Raw genomic sequence first — 17,836 nt, 5'->3', positions numbered from 1 at the left:
CACACACACACACACACACACACACACACACACACACACACACACACCCAAGATTTCACACAATGCAATGGAGAAAGAATAGTCTTTTTAATAAGTGTGGCTGGGACACTGGATGTCAACATAGAAGAAAAGGAAATCTGACCATTTCTTTGAACCATACACAAAAATTAACTCAAAATGGATCATAGACCTAAATGTAAGAACTAAACTATAAAACTCTAAGAAGGAAATATAGCAATAAATCTTCACAACATTGGTTAGGCAAAGCCTTCTTAGGCATGACACCAAAAGCACAAGTGACAAAAGGAAAAAGAAGTATATTAGACTTAAATCAAATTAAAATCTTTTGTGCTTCAATGTACACTATCAAGAAAATTCAGGGGCAACCCACAGAATAGGCAAAAGATTTGCAAATCATATATATATCTGATAAGAGACTTCTATCTAGAATATGTAAATAACTTACAACTCAACAATAAAAAGACTAGTACCCATATTTTTTAATGAGCAAAGGATATGAATAGACATTTCTCCAAAGAAGATATACATTAAGGACATGGGAAGATGCTCCATTTCATTAACCATCAGGGAAATGCAAATCAAAACCACAATTCAATACCTCTTCACACTCACTAAGAATAGCTATAATCAAAGAAAACAAAAAACAAAATAGTTAAGAACAAGCATTGACGAGGATACAGAGTAATTGGAACCCTCGGACACTACTGGTGAACACTTTAAATGTTGCAACCACTTTGGAAGAAAGTCTGGCCATTCCTCAAAAGGTCAAACATAGAGTTGCCTGTGATCCAGCAATTCTACTCCTAATTATATACCCTTGAGTATTGAAAATTTCTCCACACAAAAACTTGTACATTAATGTTTACACCAGTGCCCTTCATAATATCAAGAAAAGGGAAAAAACCCAAATATCTATCAATTAATGAATGCATAAACAAAATGTGGTATAGCCTTATAATGAAATACTACTCAGGAATAAAAAGGGAATGAACTGCTGATACATGTTACAACATGAATGAACTTGAAAAGATTATGCTGAGTAACAAAAGACCACATGCCGTATGTTTCCATTTATATGAAATATCCATAATATGCAAACTTATAGAGTACAGTAGTGATTACCTAGGGCTGGGGAGGGGTTTGGAAAGAAATGGGGATTAACTGCTAATAGGATTTCTCTTTGGAGTGATAAAAGTGTTCTAAAATTGATTGTGATGATGTTTGCATAACTCTGTGGATACAGTAAAAACCACTGAATTTTACACTTTAAATGTGTAAGCTGTATGGTATGTGAATTATATCTAAATAAAGTTGTTATGTATTTTTTAAAAAACAAAATAAACAATAAAAAACCTTTCTAGCTTCTCCTTTTGAAAAAAAAAAAAGAACTTTGACCTGTATCAATATATAAAGTCTGTAAATGTTTTAAAATATGCTACAATTCAAAATTATTTTTGCTCAATAATATATACATATACACATATATATGTGTGTATGTGTATATATATCCAGAAAATTACATGTTGGATATTAACTTTGGCTGCTTTATAATTCTTAAATGACACAGTACAGTAAGGATGAAGGATAGTTTTGTCAGGACGGCCCAAGTGTCAGTAATTTACTGTACACACCGTACTAAGAGACAGAGAGAGAGAGAGAGAGAGAGAGAGAGAGAGAGACACTCTGTGTGTGTGTGTGTGTGTGTGTGTGTGTGTGTGTGGTCTTCCATCAATGCCAATATAGAATTCCAGAGGTGACCTACGAAAAGAATTCTGGATAAAAAGCATATACCACTCATGTCCCAGAAAGGCTTATACCAGATACAAAGCTCAATAATTTACAGTAGTAACTACTCCTACAAAGCTAAATGATTTATCCTGTTAGGTAGTTCAGTGTATTATATTTCCTAAAAGCCACATATCGAAGAAATCTAATTCCAATTTCCATCAGCTAGTAACTGCTTTTGGTTGCTAGTAACAGAAATAAGAACTAAAATTGACCTAACCAGTGTAGAAGTTGATTTTTCTCCAATGTAAAAAAAGGTCACAAATGCATTTTGGGATCTGTTTTGATGATACCATCATTATTAGAATGATTGCACCCAGATTGCTTCTATTCTCTCATTGTTAGCTCTTAGCTTTCATCCTAAAGTTTGCCTCATGATGTTAGTTGCCTACTGGAGTTCCAGTCATCAAATCTGCATTCCAGGCAGGAAGAATGTCGGTGGCCTACCACCTTTTAAAGGAGTTTTCCTGAAAGGAGCATCCAACAACTCCTGCTGACATCTAATTGGATGTAACCAGAGGGAGTGTGAGGTATATAGTATTTTAGCTAAAAATAATACTCAAATAAAATCAGGATTTGGTTTCTAAGGAAGAAGATGAGACTAGATATTGAGTGCGTATATTAGTTGTCTCATGCTAAATAACAAATCATCACAAAAATTAATAGCTTAAAACAAGAAACACTATAATCTCAAAAGTTTCTGGTAGGTAAAGAATTCAGAAAGAGCCTAGCTGGATTGTTTTGACACAAGGTCTCTCCCGTGGTTGCAGTCAGGATATTGGCAGAGTCTGCAGTCATCTGAAGGCTCGCCTGGAGGTGGAGGACCCAATTTCAAGAAGACTCCCTCACAAGGCTGTTGGCAGGAGACTTCAGGTCCTCACACGGCTATTGGCTGGAGGCCTCAGGTCCTTGCCACACAAACCTCTCCACAAGCAGCTTGAGTATCCTGATGATATGGCTGCTACCTACCCCCAGAGCGAGCTATCCAGGAGAAAGCAATGATGAGGTCACAGTGTCCTTTATGACCTGGTTTCCTAATTGACACAAGATACTTTCACTTTTTTCTATTAATTAGAAGTGAGTCACTAAGTTAATTCCACCTGTAAGGGGAAAGTCATCTTAAAGGGAAACATATCAAATGATTTGTTGATGTAGTTTAGAACCTCCAGGTTAGGCTATTAACCATTTTCTGGCATGGTCTGCCTCTTTGGTTTTCCAACCCAACATGCACACCTTTGTTTTCAAAAATAGATAGTCTCACTGCCTCTCCAATGGATCAAGACCTAAGTCTCTTTCTGTTACTGTTGTTTCGGTAACTGATATGCAGCCCTCTCTAAGAGGGCCAGATGGGGCTCTTGTAGGCTGGTAACCAATTAACTAAGGCACGTTTTCAGCTACCAGCACACATAAGATTTCAGTGATGGAGAAGAAATGGATCGTTGCAATAAGCCTGTCCATTTGGTGACATTAGTTACCATTCCATTATAATTATCAAAACCTACTGAGCAGGAATAACAAGGACCCTCTGCCTCAGCATTTCAGGAAGTTCCTTTGTTGGCCAAACTGGAAACTCCTGGTTCTTTCTCTTGAATGTTCTCCTTCATACCTTGTCCTCTATTGCTCCTGGATCTGCCCCTGGGAGGTTCATCCTTGTCAATTTTCCTCAACAAATATATCCGAGGTGGGCACGATGAGAAGGATGCCCTTTTTGGAGACTTCATGAAATTTGAAATATTGGGGCACAGGAATTGTTTTAAAGTTTTAACAATCACAGACTGCTGCAGACCAAGTCTGGGGTTTCTTTGGGAAGATAATTCTTTCAAACACTTAGCAGACTTGATTTGTTTCAATTCTATTCCATGTACAAATTACCATAGCCAAAAGACTTGTCCAGACATGGTTTTGAACCTGCAAATTCTCATCTTTTATTTACTGGGCTCTGTTCTCTGCCCATCCCCCTGGCCCTTAAATTAATGGTGGTTACCTTGAGAGCATCTGAAATAATAGGCTTAGATGGGGAAGCAATACAGTTCATCATCTCTTGCCAGCAATATCACTTCTGCTTTATGACAAACTAAGAGCCTTACCTCCTGCTAAGACTGTAGTTTCAGGGCTACAGCTTAAAACTTCTTCAAGTTCAGATACAAAAGCAGATGAGTTGTTCAACATTGCAAGTTCTAAATCACTGGACTCTCCATCAGTGTAGTTAGTGGGCATGGGCAGAGAATGCCTCTCTTAGCAAATCTTTGCTTCTTTCCACCTCTACTGAGTTCATCTAGTTCTTAAGATTTTGCTAAAGATAAATGAACCACCACCTACCAATACTATGAATTTGTTCTACTATTTCCCTGAACATTATAGCCTCAGTCAGCAAACATCCTGCTTTTTAAGGTAAGCAAGTGACAGATCAACCAAATATTTGGCCACCACATTAAAATTAGACCCTCACCACATACTCCCAACTGCTTCTACTAAATCAGTATTACTTGTACTTTTCAGCATCTCATTTCTGGTACCAATTACTACATAGGTCATGGTCCCTGGTTTCAGGAAACAATTAAATTTTGCCAGGTTAAGCAAAAAAAGGTTTATTATAATGTAATAGATAATTTACAACATCTTTTCTGGGCCCCAGGAACCAGGTTTAGAGGATACATAGGAGAAATGTCCAGCTGTACAATGGGATGGCCAAATGGAAACTCCACTCATCATCTGTCACTTAACACTAATGAAGATACAGACTAAATCCTAGATCCTCCATCATAGTTCTGTAGAAGAACAAAACTCCTCAACCCCCTTACTTGCCAGAACAGCCCCATAGATTCTGTCTCATGATGTTCATATCTACCTTTCTTGTCTTATACAGGTGCATCTGGTTGGTGGAAACCAAGTCATGTGAAACTCTGACTTCACCTGAGTCTGAGAAATGTCTATAACATTCACCTTTCTGGTCTCTAGTAACCAGAAAGTCATGCTAGAAAGAGAGAGAGTGGTGTTTAGTGTGTTATTCTGCAGTATTTACTAGAGGTGGAAGGATTATTTCTGAGTTTTAATTATAGTTTAATTAATAAACAAATTTGAGGAAAATCGTAACAGCATATATAATAAAATTAATAAACAGCATGAATTAAGTTGACCCAGTATGCTTCCCATTTGCTCCAAGGTTCTTTTCTTGTTTTGTTGTTGTATGTTGGCCTACCTTTCTATTTTAAAGCCAGTAATAACATTTCAAAAATGTTTGATATATATGCCCTTATACAGATGAATCAGTAACTGCTCAGTTCCACTCCCACCCTCTTTCATTCTAATCATGTGGATTTCTTGGTTCCAAGTGGGGCACTAGCAAAGCTTATATGAATGCCTGAGGAACAGGACTGTTTGGTTGTAAGAAAAAAAGTTATCTGGAGCTGAAAGTGGGTCAAAATCAAGACAGAATGTGAAGTTAAGTATCCAGCACAGTGCAAGACCCAAAGTTTCTGAAGCACATGAAGTATCTTAGGTTGTAACATGAACAATAATTCATCCAAGGATCATTATATTTGGGTAAATTTTGCCTTAATCATATTTCATAGTATTCTAGCTCTTGGAAAGTTGGTCAACCACATTAGCCAGTATACAATATCATGATCATGTTGGGATACAGAAAATGTGCTTACTCTTGGAAAAAGTGTTTTTGGTTTTAAGGAAGAAAAGCCTATTCAATTAACTTGAGAAAAAAGGAAATTCTAAGGGATAACATATATGGAATCCAAGAAAATGTTGTCCCACTAGTTCTCAGGAGACCATTGCCCTTGATCCTGGTGCTCCACCAAAAATGTGCCTTCGTTATCCGCTTGTTCAGACTGTCTATTGGTTCAGTTCTCCAAAGAGAAAGGTTGATTACCTATAGACCAGCCAGTGGACCACTCCTTTCATGGACAAGTCTATCAGCCCTGGTCTATCAGCCCGAGCCAATGAATGGAGGTGAGGGAAAGTTCACTTAGTACAAAGGATTGCCTTTCCCAAGACTGTGAATAGGGCTGATAAAACTAGAAGGGTAAGATGGGGTGTAGTAGATCAATAAACTAATGTTTCTAGTAAGGTCATTATCTTTTACACTGTGAAAATTGACTCCTAATATTGTAACAGCATGTTAATCTTATTTGCAAACTGCTTACAAATTAATGTGTGTGATTCTTACATACAAAATATAGTAAACATATTCATACTTTCACCAATAATTTACTGATTGCCTACTAGGTACCCTGTGTTACACTATATCAAGTTCTCTTGATACCAAATGAACAAACCAGGGTTACTAGTTTTGTGACATCCATAGAAGGAGACAGCTAATATTTAGTTTGATACATTCTTTAATAAAGATATGGTTAAGATACATGTTATGGAGGAAGGAGGTGTTGGTTCATATGTTGGGTGTTCAAGGAAAGGCTTCTTCCTTTGAGAAGTCACTATTGAACTCGATCGTGAGTGATGAATTTACCAGCATACTTTTTCTTCTCCTATATGGTCATCCCTGATTCGCTTTGATAAAGCTGCTTTACTCTAACGTCTTGTCATCAAGTCATTTTTTACAGATGTTATTACCCTTCCAGGAAGCTTCACTGATTGTCAATGTGTCAGTATTTAGGGCTAGAATGGTACTTGATCAATTAGAAGCAGATTCAGATTCCTCCCATGGGGTAAAATTTATGTTTCTAATGCCAGACGGCTTTCATGCACCTCAGAACTTTTCAGGTCTCTTTGTAGTAGTAGTTGTTGTTGTTTCCATGATCTCTTCCTTGGTATCAAGGCCAGCCTTAAACAAAGCTGTAACATGTGTCAACCTTACCTTTGTTACCAATAAACGCCCTTTTTCTAACTCATTTTAGTACAACTTCATAGTTACATTGTATATTTATGTACCAACTTTCCTTCTCACACACCATCAACTGTAGTATGTACTACTAAGAAAGAAGACTGCAATCAGATAATGACATAACGCTTTCTTATAACATGGAATTTTAATCTTATATTTTTTTGGAAGAACCGTTTTAAACTTGTTTATACATAGATTTAAAAAATCTTTTTATCACTCTTATGTATAGATAAAAGTGAAATATAAGTAAAATACATTCTTTAAGATATTCCTAAATTGTTTTCACATTGAATCTGTCTCCAAAGAATCACTTTTTGACTCAGTCATCGATGTCTATGTGTTGTATTTTTAAAATGCAGTTTAGTCGTTTTTGTCATCAGGAAGCCTTGGAGATGCAGCATTTCTTAAAACAGTGCTCCACTACTATCTCTGATTTTTTTTTCCAAATTGCTGACCTCCATTGGGCATGTTTTGATGTAGATACACCGGCAAATGACACCCACAGACAGTGACTGTGAGATACATCCCAATGTCAGAGATGTTAAAACATCAAATGATGACTCAATGGTATGTGGCATAGAATCAAAGATAGATGATGTTACTTGATAACTTCCAAAGTGTTATTGATTACATCTGTCTCTTGAAGATCATCATAATTATGTAAGTTAAATCAGGTAGGCATTACTTCACATTTTACAAGTGAAGTACTGGATGTCCCTCAAATTTAAATAACTTGCCCCAATGACAGAAGACTAATAAGGAGTAGAGTTGCTAATATGTTCGGTAGAACTGAGACATTTTATTCATACACCAAGTCTCTTTTCACCACTTCATGCTACTTATCATCATGCTTCTTGGATATTCATAGACCTACTCCCTGATTCTCAACCTGCTACCTGTCACTTATCTTTAACCATCAAAAATTTAATCCAATGGTTTACAAACTATGCTCTAGAAAAATACTGATGTATCAAGACTTTCTGCTTTTCAAAATCAAATAAAGATCATCTTTTCCGAACTTGCATGGGAAAAAATCAGCTGTCAGATCATTCTCTAAATAAAATTTTTCTGATTTTTTTTTTTTGTTAAACCTAGTTTCTGCTACCAGTTAACCATACTCGAATCTTGTTTCATAGGGTATTGAATTTGCACAAAACATATAGCCATTTTTAGTTTACTGTAGCAACATTTCAGGTTGTTACGAAAAAAGCTTTGCCACGATGTTTCATTTCTTGAACAAATATGAAAACCTTTGATTTCATTCATTCTCCTAGAAGCCTGCTCTCTTCCAGAGACATAGATATACCAATGGCTCAGATACACTAATCCCTGTTAATAAGTTGGCTGGTTATTATGTTGAATTCCTTAGAGGAGCTTTTAGAAAATTCACAAGGAATGAATTGAAGAGTGGGAATTTGAGACACTTCATAGGCCAATGAAGGTTTTTTGGTTCTTTTTTGTTTTTTTGGGTTTTTTTGCTAGTTCAGGCGTTTTCAGATTTCTTCAGTTACATGATGTGAACAAGACATTCTAATTTTTAGGATAGACTTACCTGTGATCAACACTTTTCTTCCAGCCCCTTTGGAGGAGAGTAGCTCAATCCTGCATCAAAGAACCAAATTTACAGGTTCTTTCTGCCCAGGAAAAAGCTGATGCACTTAATTAATCTTTCCAGGAAGCCAGGCTGACTCTCACTACTTCAACGCATTGGATGTTTAAAGCATGTAGAATTTAATCCTGTTTGAATGATGTGTGAAAGAGAATTGACATAAAATAGCGAGAAATCTCTGAAGTGAACCGAGCTACATAATTTGGGCAGGTGCATTCTTAATATCACTTTTAAAGGAACTTGAAATATATTCGATGGTGGAAGAAATTTTAGTATAGGTTTGAAAACTATCAAACAGCATCTGTTGCCTTCTCCATTTTGATTAAAACATGCTCGCAGGGAAAATAGTGGTTTGTCTGTTAAGTCAAACAGTAATGAAACATTTGCTACAATAATCTTTTTAATTTGGACGACATTTGGCAATAAAGTGCACTCATTGGATCATTAGCCTGTATTTTGATCCTTCAGAGTTAACTGAGCCCAGCTAAGTCTAATATGGTACTGGACTCTTTGTTAAAACCTAGGCATATGCATTTCTCATGCTCTATTGTGTTCTACTCTGGTAAAGAGAGATAAGAAATGTTATTGTGATGGCATTAAAGGTTTCTCATGGACATATCTGAACACCATGAGCCTGAACTGTCTCATTTAGTCATGTCCTGTTTCCACATATCATATGGATCAAAGGCACCATGATTATAAAGCTCAGGTGAGTAATGAGGATTATAGGTATTAATCAAGTCATCACAAAGAGAGTTGGTAATTAATATTCAAACACAGTGTATATGCTTTTTGAACTAGCCTATGGTAGTGAAAATGAAAACACGAAACTTCTTGCATGTGAAACAAAATAAATCCAGTAACAAATACCAGTAGAAATAATCCATATTATCACTGTATACAATTATTTTATAGAAATTAGACTAATTGTTTAGAATTCGCATTAGCTCTTATTTCTAAATCATTGTTTTAAATGTAATGTGTGTGTGTTTGTCTATTCATATTCACACACATCATCCCCCAATACACACACACACAAAAACATATTATGATGGATTTTGTGTTAACATCTACCACTTGCAGTAAATTAGGCACGTAACAAAAACAAAACAAAAAGCTATCCTTTCAGCTTCTTCTAGCCCCCTGCAAAACCAGAAGAGTCATTCACACAGGTATACTTGAAAGAACTGACCTGTCTATGCCCTTCCAGAAGATATAAGTGGCTGGATCATCGTGTTGAAAGTCGTCATTGGTTTTGGGGTTTTGTACTATTAAAAGAACAGCGAAGTGATGACCTTTTTAGTGGCTTATGCAATTACCGTAGGCTGAGATGGTCTTTCTTTTATATTTTCTATCAAAAGACAGAGTCAGCTCAAATACCACACTATACGTAAAATTTTTCCATCTCTATAAGGTACTTCTTATACTTCTTTGTTAGTACTTACTTCATCCAGGCTTGGATATGGTCGAATTTCCAAATGCCCCATACCCTGTTAGACTGTGAGCTCCTGGAGCTCAGGGAGGAGCTGTGAGCAGATCTGGGAGCAGCTAGAAACAATGTCAGTGGGGACAGCATTGGAGTTGGTGTAATGGAGATGACATGACACATGGCAGGGGTGACAGGAGCCGAGACAGAGGAAACGTTGCCAGCAGCCGTGACAGTGGTCAGTGGTGAGGAAGCAGAGAAGATGTAATAGAAGTGGAACCAGAGGAGAGGTCAGTGAGATTGGCCTCAGCTATGTCCATCAGGAACACACTCAGATGCTGGAATATTATTTCCATGCCTCTTCCCACATCATGGCTCTTCCCACCTAGAATTACATTTTTGATAACAGCGTGTGATTGCATATTTTCAGAACACATTCTTTTATGTTGTAGAGGTGTTACTAAACTTCATCACTTAACATTGTTTCTCTGGATGAACGCTTTATCATCTCTAACTGGATGCCAGAAACATAGCTTCCCAAGGATCTTCTAGGCAGAGGGTCAGCGAATGGAGCAGATTGGTGTCAGACAATTAACTTGTCAGAGATGATCCTATACACCAGTTAGTTGTTAAGAATCTATTTCTTCTTGGCCAAGTATTCCCAGGGATTAGCACAGTGCCTGACACATATTTAGACCTTGATAAATATTTGTTAAATGAGTGACTAATAATAAATCTGGGGTTTATGGGTGTCAGACATGGTGCAAAATACTCCACAAATATTGTGTCCTTTATAGTAGATCCTATTATTTCTATTTTATAGATGAGTAAACTGAAACTTGAGAGATTAAATAACTTGTTCAAAGTTACACAGCTAGTAAGTGGTGAAATTGGGATTTGAACCAAAGAAACCTATACCCAATATAACACACTACTTCCCTATGCCTAGAGCATGTGCAAATGAATCATTGAATGTTCCACATAAGAGACCATCGTTATTCTCTAGGTTAATGGTGCTCCAAGAGTACAAAATTGCTTAATGCAAGTGCAAAGGCTCAGGGCACTGCCCATCCTTATAAAAAGTTTGCTTATGAAACCACAACTAATTTTTGCTTATTTTTTACATGAAATTAGATGGAATGCTCTATCAAAATTTTCCAACTTTATTTTTAAACTTAACACATCTACATGATAAAAAGAAACTTAAGACGACAACTACTTCAGCAAAGAATTGATAAGCGAAAGACCAGATGCTACATATTTTTCAACTGCAAAAATATCACGGGAAGCCAGCTGTATCTTCTGAAATTTCATGATGTCATCATATGGCTTCGGGATCTATTTAGGTGGTTCATAATCTTATTAGCTTATCTCTGTTTCCAGTCATGATCTAGGCTTTAATTGCATAGGTTTGTTTATAACATTGTTAGAATTAGAGTTCTGGTCTCATATTTCATGCAAGAAGCATCTGCCAGGATGGTGCACAAAAATTGCCACCCTGCATAGTACCTAGTGACCCACTGCAAACTGATGTCACTGTCCCATTTTTCTGAAGTGGTCTTTGCTTCCTGGCATCGAGCTATCACACAAGTGACTCAGAGTTTTGACCTTGTTCAACTTTACCAGAAGTCCAAGTCTAGGATGATGATTTCAAAGTGTGATGGAAGAAAAGTGTTTCAGTTCAGCAACTTTCAATGTCACAGTGAAATTTACCATGTTTTCCAGGCATCAGTTACACTGCCAGATTCAGGGAGATTTCAATTATATTAGGGATGGAAATAACTTTGCATTTACCACACTTCTACTCTAAATTTCACTATCCCATCTTCCCATCCCCCCAACTTTATTCACTTTTTTATTCAGTCTCAAAACCACATTTTTTCACAGGTCAATATTTTTCTATTAAAAAATTTTAGGTAAGCCAGTGCCAGATATTTCCTGAGATTCCACACTGGGGTGGAATTTTCAAAATTTTTGAATGTAGAAATACTAGCATTTATTATCACACATTAGAAGAGTCTGCTCCTCATGGACCCACCAGAGCTGGGTTGTCTTCCTAGGGAAGGTATGGGCAAGTTAGCTCTATAAGACATGATCCCTACCTGTACATACTGGTTAGTCAAACAATAATGAGACCATCTTTCTCTCCCTCAGTAAATTATATGAGTAAAACATATTATTTAGGACTCTTTTCTGTACAATGAAAACTCAATTCAAAACTTCTGTAAAGGAGAAGGAACTCGAATTGATTAGCTCATGTAACTGAAAAGTCCAGGAGTAGGAATGGGTTCAGGTGGGGTTGGTTTATGCAAGACCCAATGCCCTGTGGGTCTTGATCTCTCTCAGTCCTCTTGGCAGGATGCAACCATCCACCCCCAGTGTGTCTGCTTCATTCTCATCTTCATTCACAGACATAAGGTGGTGAAAATATCTCTTGACTTTCAATTCCCCAAATTCCTAGTCCAGTAGAAAAGGACAAATACAATTCCTCAAAAGAACAATATAAATTGTTTCAAATCAGTGTTTCTGGCTTTGATTGACCCGACCTGGGCCATGGGATCACTGGGAACAAATTACTGCTGCCAGGAAAATGTGATGCTTTGATTGGCCAGTCCTGGATCACTTGCCACATCTGGAGCCGAGGTAGCATTTTCCCCTCAGGGACCTTAATAACTGAGACTGGAGAGGAACAGAGCCCCAAAAAGATAAACTGAAAACAGTTATCAAAATAGGATGAACGGATATTGGGCACCTACTAAACCATATGTGTCCACTATGGTACCATTGCAGTTATCCATTCTACTTCTTCCTATCTTTGCATATTTTTCATTTCTCTTTCTTCTCCCAGTTCTTTAAGCAAGCATATTAAACAGTCGGTCTCTGGTTTTGGGGGAATTGTTTGCTTCTGAGCAATCATCTTACATCTGGGCTTTCTGTATTCATTCTTTTTTTTTTTTTTTTTTGCTGTACACGGGCCTCTCACTGTTGTGGCCTCTCCTGTTGCGGAGCACAGGCTCCGGACGCGCAGGCTCAGCGGCCATGGCTCATGGACCCAGCCGCTCCGCGGCATGTGGGATCTTCCCGGACCGGGGCACGAACCCGTGTCCCCTGCATCGGCAGGTGGACTCTCAACCACTGCGCCACCAGGGAAGCCCTGTATTCATTCTTGAGTCATGCACACACCACTTGACTTTGTTTTATGTATTATTACTTTTTGTTGTTGTTGTTTTCTTCGGTTTCTGTTCTGAAACATCGCATGTCAATACCTGCTACCGTATTTGTTTCTTCACTTTTTATTCCTCAGATTTGGGGATAAACGTTGGAATGTTGAATGAGTGGCCAGTAAGCATCCAAGTGGTCTTTTATGCAGATAATATTTTTTTGGTAGCAAAAGAAAAAGAACAGTGCTTTGTCATAATTAGAGTTCATAAATGTGAAAGAATTAAAAGTAAAAAGAAAAAATAAATTGAAATGGTTGAAATATCTCATTTTAATCATTAAACTCAACCTTTTCCTCCTAAAACCTTTCATATGTACAACTAACAATAACAAATAAATTCATTGGAATTTTGCCTCCCCTTTATGACTATGCCCACTGGAGCTGTTAATGAGCAGGAAAATGATTAAGAGGCAGGTGGCAGAGGAGCTAAGGACGTGAATCAAATAGCACAGGCTCAACAGTGAGTGCTAAATAGTTGATACCTGGGTAGAGACAATACACAAACAGAGGACACGGATATACAGAGCAGAATACTATTGTTACTAATGGTCTCAGGGTACCAGCTACCAGACAGCAAGAATGGCTTTTTATATTCAGTTCTTACAATGATACAATACGTGTTTTTGAGCCAGCAGATTCTAAAATGAATTCTCCTGGAGGCCCTTGTATATATCTTTTTCATTCAGTGAAATAGCCATGAGATAACGGTAGAATGGGTACTAAAGTGTGTCACACCTTTACTTCAACAAAACCATCATATGTTCCTATTGACTTATTAGTAGGCTGCAATGTTTAAAGCTGATAATATCTGTGTAAGGAACTAAATTCAAAAGATAGACAAAGTATACAGGAAAAGTAAGTTTCTCTCCATCCCTCAGCTCTCCAGTTCCTCTCCAGTAAAACCCACTATTACCAGTTTCTTCTGTATTCTACTACAGACAATTTAAGCATCTGCAAACACAGGTACCACTACAAACATAAATGTATTATTATACATGCATTTATAAACACATTATTATGCACCTTACCTTTTCACTTATTAATATATGTTAAAATTTTCGAATGGTTCAATTACTTACAAAGATGTTGAAGATCAAGTTTCTAATATGAATTCTACTATTTAGAAAAATAGTATTATACCTGCCATGATAGTAGGCATGAAATAACTAGAGCAAAATACCTTGACCAATAAACGTATGGAAAGAAATGCAAAATAAGAATCAAATGGGAAAATTCTTTTTCCTATTAAATAAGCAAATAACAACCATAAAATAGTAATAATAAAGCCTATAATGGCTACAGTCAATTGCTGAAGCCAGGAACCTGGGAATACTTTCTGATTTCTTTCTCTACTTCAACCACATTTAATCTTTCACTAAGGCCTGCCTTATCCTCTAAGGTAAATATATTAAACCTCTTCAGAGGATATAGCCAAGTTGTAAACAGATTCCTGACCCATAGAAACCATAAGATAATAAATATTTGTTGTTTTAAACCACTATGGATTGGGGGTAATTTGTTACACATAGATATATAACCATATACATCTAATAGCATCTTGTTTTTATAGTCATGGTACTTTTTAAACTTTGTAATTGATTATTGTGATATTTATTTAATGTTTATTCTCCCCCTTTTAAATGGCATAACCAGAAGAACAAGGTCCTTGTTTGTTTGTTCCCCAAAGTATCTGTAGCATTTATCACAATTTATGAAATTTATTTGTTGAATAAAAGAATGAATAAATGCACTGATATTCCACCATGTGGTTGATGGGAGAGCATAAACTGGTATATGCTTGTCTTCTGTAGGAAAGTTTACCACTTTATATCAAAGGTCTTAACTATGAAAACTCTTTGACCCTGTGTTCTAATGTTAGGAATTTATCCTGGAATATAAATGTTTCTAATAGAAACTTGTGTAAATAACACTAATAGCAAATAGTGTTTCTAATAGCAAAATAGTGTAAATAGTAAAATAGTGTTTCTAATAGCAAAATAGTGTAAACAACTTGTGTCTAACAATAGAGGATTAAATTATGACACATCCTCTATATCCATTAAAAATCACATGTAGAAAAATATTTTTCAACATGGAGCATATTCACTATATGTTACAAAGCGATGTAAACAAGTTACAAATCAGATATATAACAATAGCTCATGTTTACTGAGTGTTTAGAGTGTGCCAGTCACTGTGATACACACCTTTCATGTATGATCTCATATGGGCATATATATATGTAGAATTAGTATGTGTGTGTATGTGTGTGTGTAATAGACCTGGAAAACATCTGGAAGGGTATACCACTAAAATGCTTACAGTGATTATCTCTGAAAGAAAAGGTGGGATCCTTACTTTTGCTTTTTGTTTCTTTTCTTCATTTCTCTATAATGAGAAGGAAGTTAAGGCCAAAAACGCCAAAGCAACAATTGCCAAGTGATAAGGGTCACAGATACCAAAGCTAGAAAATGGAGCCAGATAGACAAAGAGCGGAGCAATAGATCAGGGTTTAGGCTGGGATCCAGGACATGCCTAAAATAAGGAGCAATTGTTAATAGCACTGCTGGGATATGCTGCCACTTTCCTAGGATAATAAGGATCTTGTAAAGTTTGGGAAAGACCTTGGGTAGTACCTTGGTTAGGCTCTGACACGATCAAGCATCTGTGTTCTGTCCAGACTGAACCGTCTTGGTCCGTTGCAGTTTGGTCTGGATGGGCAGAAAGTTCCCAGGTCAGAGGGGTTTTCAGTGAGGAGTCTGTTCTACTAATTCTGCTGGATTGTGTGACCTGGTATCTGCTTGGTGCCAACTGCGCAAGACATTTAGACATTGTTCAGGTTGAAGCATTTAAAAACATAGCCCATGTCACCTATCTACTCTGGTTGCCTTGGCTTTTCCAGGCTGCCATGTTTAGATGCCTTGTCATCACTGGCCTGGAGAACTGCCTCAAATTTGGCATCCATTGGCAGAATTTTCTGTCCCATATGCAGTGTTGATTTCAGGCAGGACCAGGTTTCTAGAGATGTGGGCATTGAGATTTCACTTGCCAGGATACTCTTGTAGCATTAGCTGCACTGATGGTGGAAGGTTAGGTGGTGTTAGGATAAGGGTCAGAGCTTTCAACTGTTGGAATGCTGAAGGCTCAGCCATGGGCCAGATCCCCCACTTCAGCTCCTGAGGAGGTCTTTAGTTGGATGTTCAGAGTGAAAACGTGGGGCATGCACCACTGTTTATGTCTGGAAAAATCACAGGAACTAGTGGACATTCTCGATTGTCCTTTCCTTCCATGATTAGTGATATTTGTGTTGTTCTAAGAATTCTACTTCCAAACTTCTCAGTATGCTACCGGTATTAGTGCAGACATGGTATTGTTCACATTACGTTTAGAACATTCTTAATCAGGAGCTGGTGGGAAGGATCTCAATGATATATATCAAGATGTCAACACTTATAATTTGGTTTGGCCCAGAATCCATAGAATCAACTGTTGGTACACTTAGTGGGAATCACAGTGCCTTCAAAAGTTTAGAAAACTCTCTTCCATTTGCCATCCTCCCACGTCAAGGATTCAGCTTGCAGACTTTGGAGTTAGATGATGTCAGATGACCAAACTCCATAGCGCTGGTTTAAGTATAGGTAAGGATCCCAAAATGAAGTCTCATTAAGGCTACGGCAGATGTTGGTGTATGAGTGGAAACCCCAGACTTCTTTTCCAAAGGGGGTGCCATGGGGTTTAATGAGCCTTAAATACATGTCTCTATCTACGTGACTTTGAATATATACCAAGTGAAGATACTTGCTGAGCAGAAATTTGCATGATGGGCAGAAGCAGCTGCACAGAATAGTCTCCCATGGCTAGTTTGTGCTACCAGATTTCCCAACTTGGAGTCCCCATGGCACTGCCTAGTCACGTGGGAATAGATATGTTTTAGGGATCGCTGGTCCACTGGATCAGTGTGTAGAAAAAGCAGCTTTTTGATGTCTCTGAGTCTATCAAGGATCAGAATTGCATGTGTCTCCCTTCTAGCTTTAATTCCAAGAGTTACAGAACATTTGCCTCCCGTCTTTATGTATGGTGTGATGAGGGTATGAAACAAGACCTGGCCTGCTTCCATCTTCAGTGGGTTGGGTGACACTGGGATTGGGCACCTGCACACAAATTTGCCCATTATCACAGTTTTACCCCTTCCTGCCTAGGCAGTGAGTGCAGCCTACAGGCACTCTTTAACTTTTAAGTTCTGTCCTCTAGTGCCACAGTCCCTAAAGACCAGGCATGAAGATTGGCTCCAACTTCAAGTAGTTTGCTTGCAAAATGGAAGGAGAGGGAAAGGGTAGGTCAGCAAGGTTCCCTGGGTCTTGAAGAGACTGGGTGCTGATGCTCTTACAGGACTGGCAGAGATATTTAACCAAATTGTCCATTTAAGGATTTTTTATATCAACAAAGGGGTTGCTTGTTAAGCCATTCAGTAAGAATGGCTTGTTAAGCTTGTTAAGATTTGTTAAGTCTTTCAACCCATTCAGGAGAAAATATCATTCATTTAGTCCATACGTGCCATTTACACTGGTCAACAGATGTTCTGGATTATTTATTTTAATATGCGCACAAACGGGAAGCAAAGAACAATATATAAAAGCAAATCTTTTTTTAGTAAATGTACTTTTTTTCGTAAACACAATTGGTAGCTAGAAATTTTATTTGTGAAGCAATTAAAAATTAAATGATTGTTCCATAGTAGATCAGTGTATCAGAATTAGACCTGAAACTAAATCTCCAAATACTTAATACTGAGACTTCTACCTGGCTAGATTATTCACCGCCATATAGCGTACATTTGTTTTATTGATCTAAGTAAGATGAAAAGAGATGAGATTTCCTGGGAAAAGTATGGGCTATTTCTTTAGTATCAATATTTATATT

Source organism: Aethalodelphis obliquidens, unplaced genomic scaffold (genome assembly GCF_003676395.1).
Source record: "Aethalodelphis obliquidens isolate GAN/ISIS:26980383/991018 unplaced genomic scaffold, ASM367639v1 scaffold1, whole genome shotgun sequence".
Lineage (NCBI taxonomy): Eukaryota > Metazoa > Chordata > Mammalia > Artiodactyla > Delphinidae > Aethalodelphis > Aethalodelphis obliquidens.
This window is presented reverse-complemented; position numbering follows the sequence as displayed.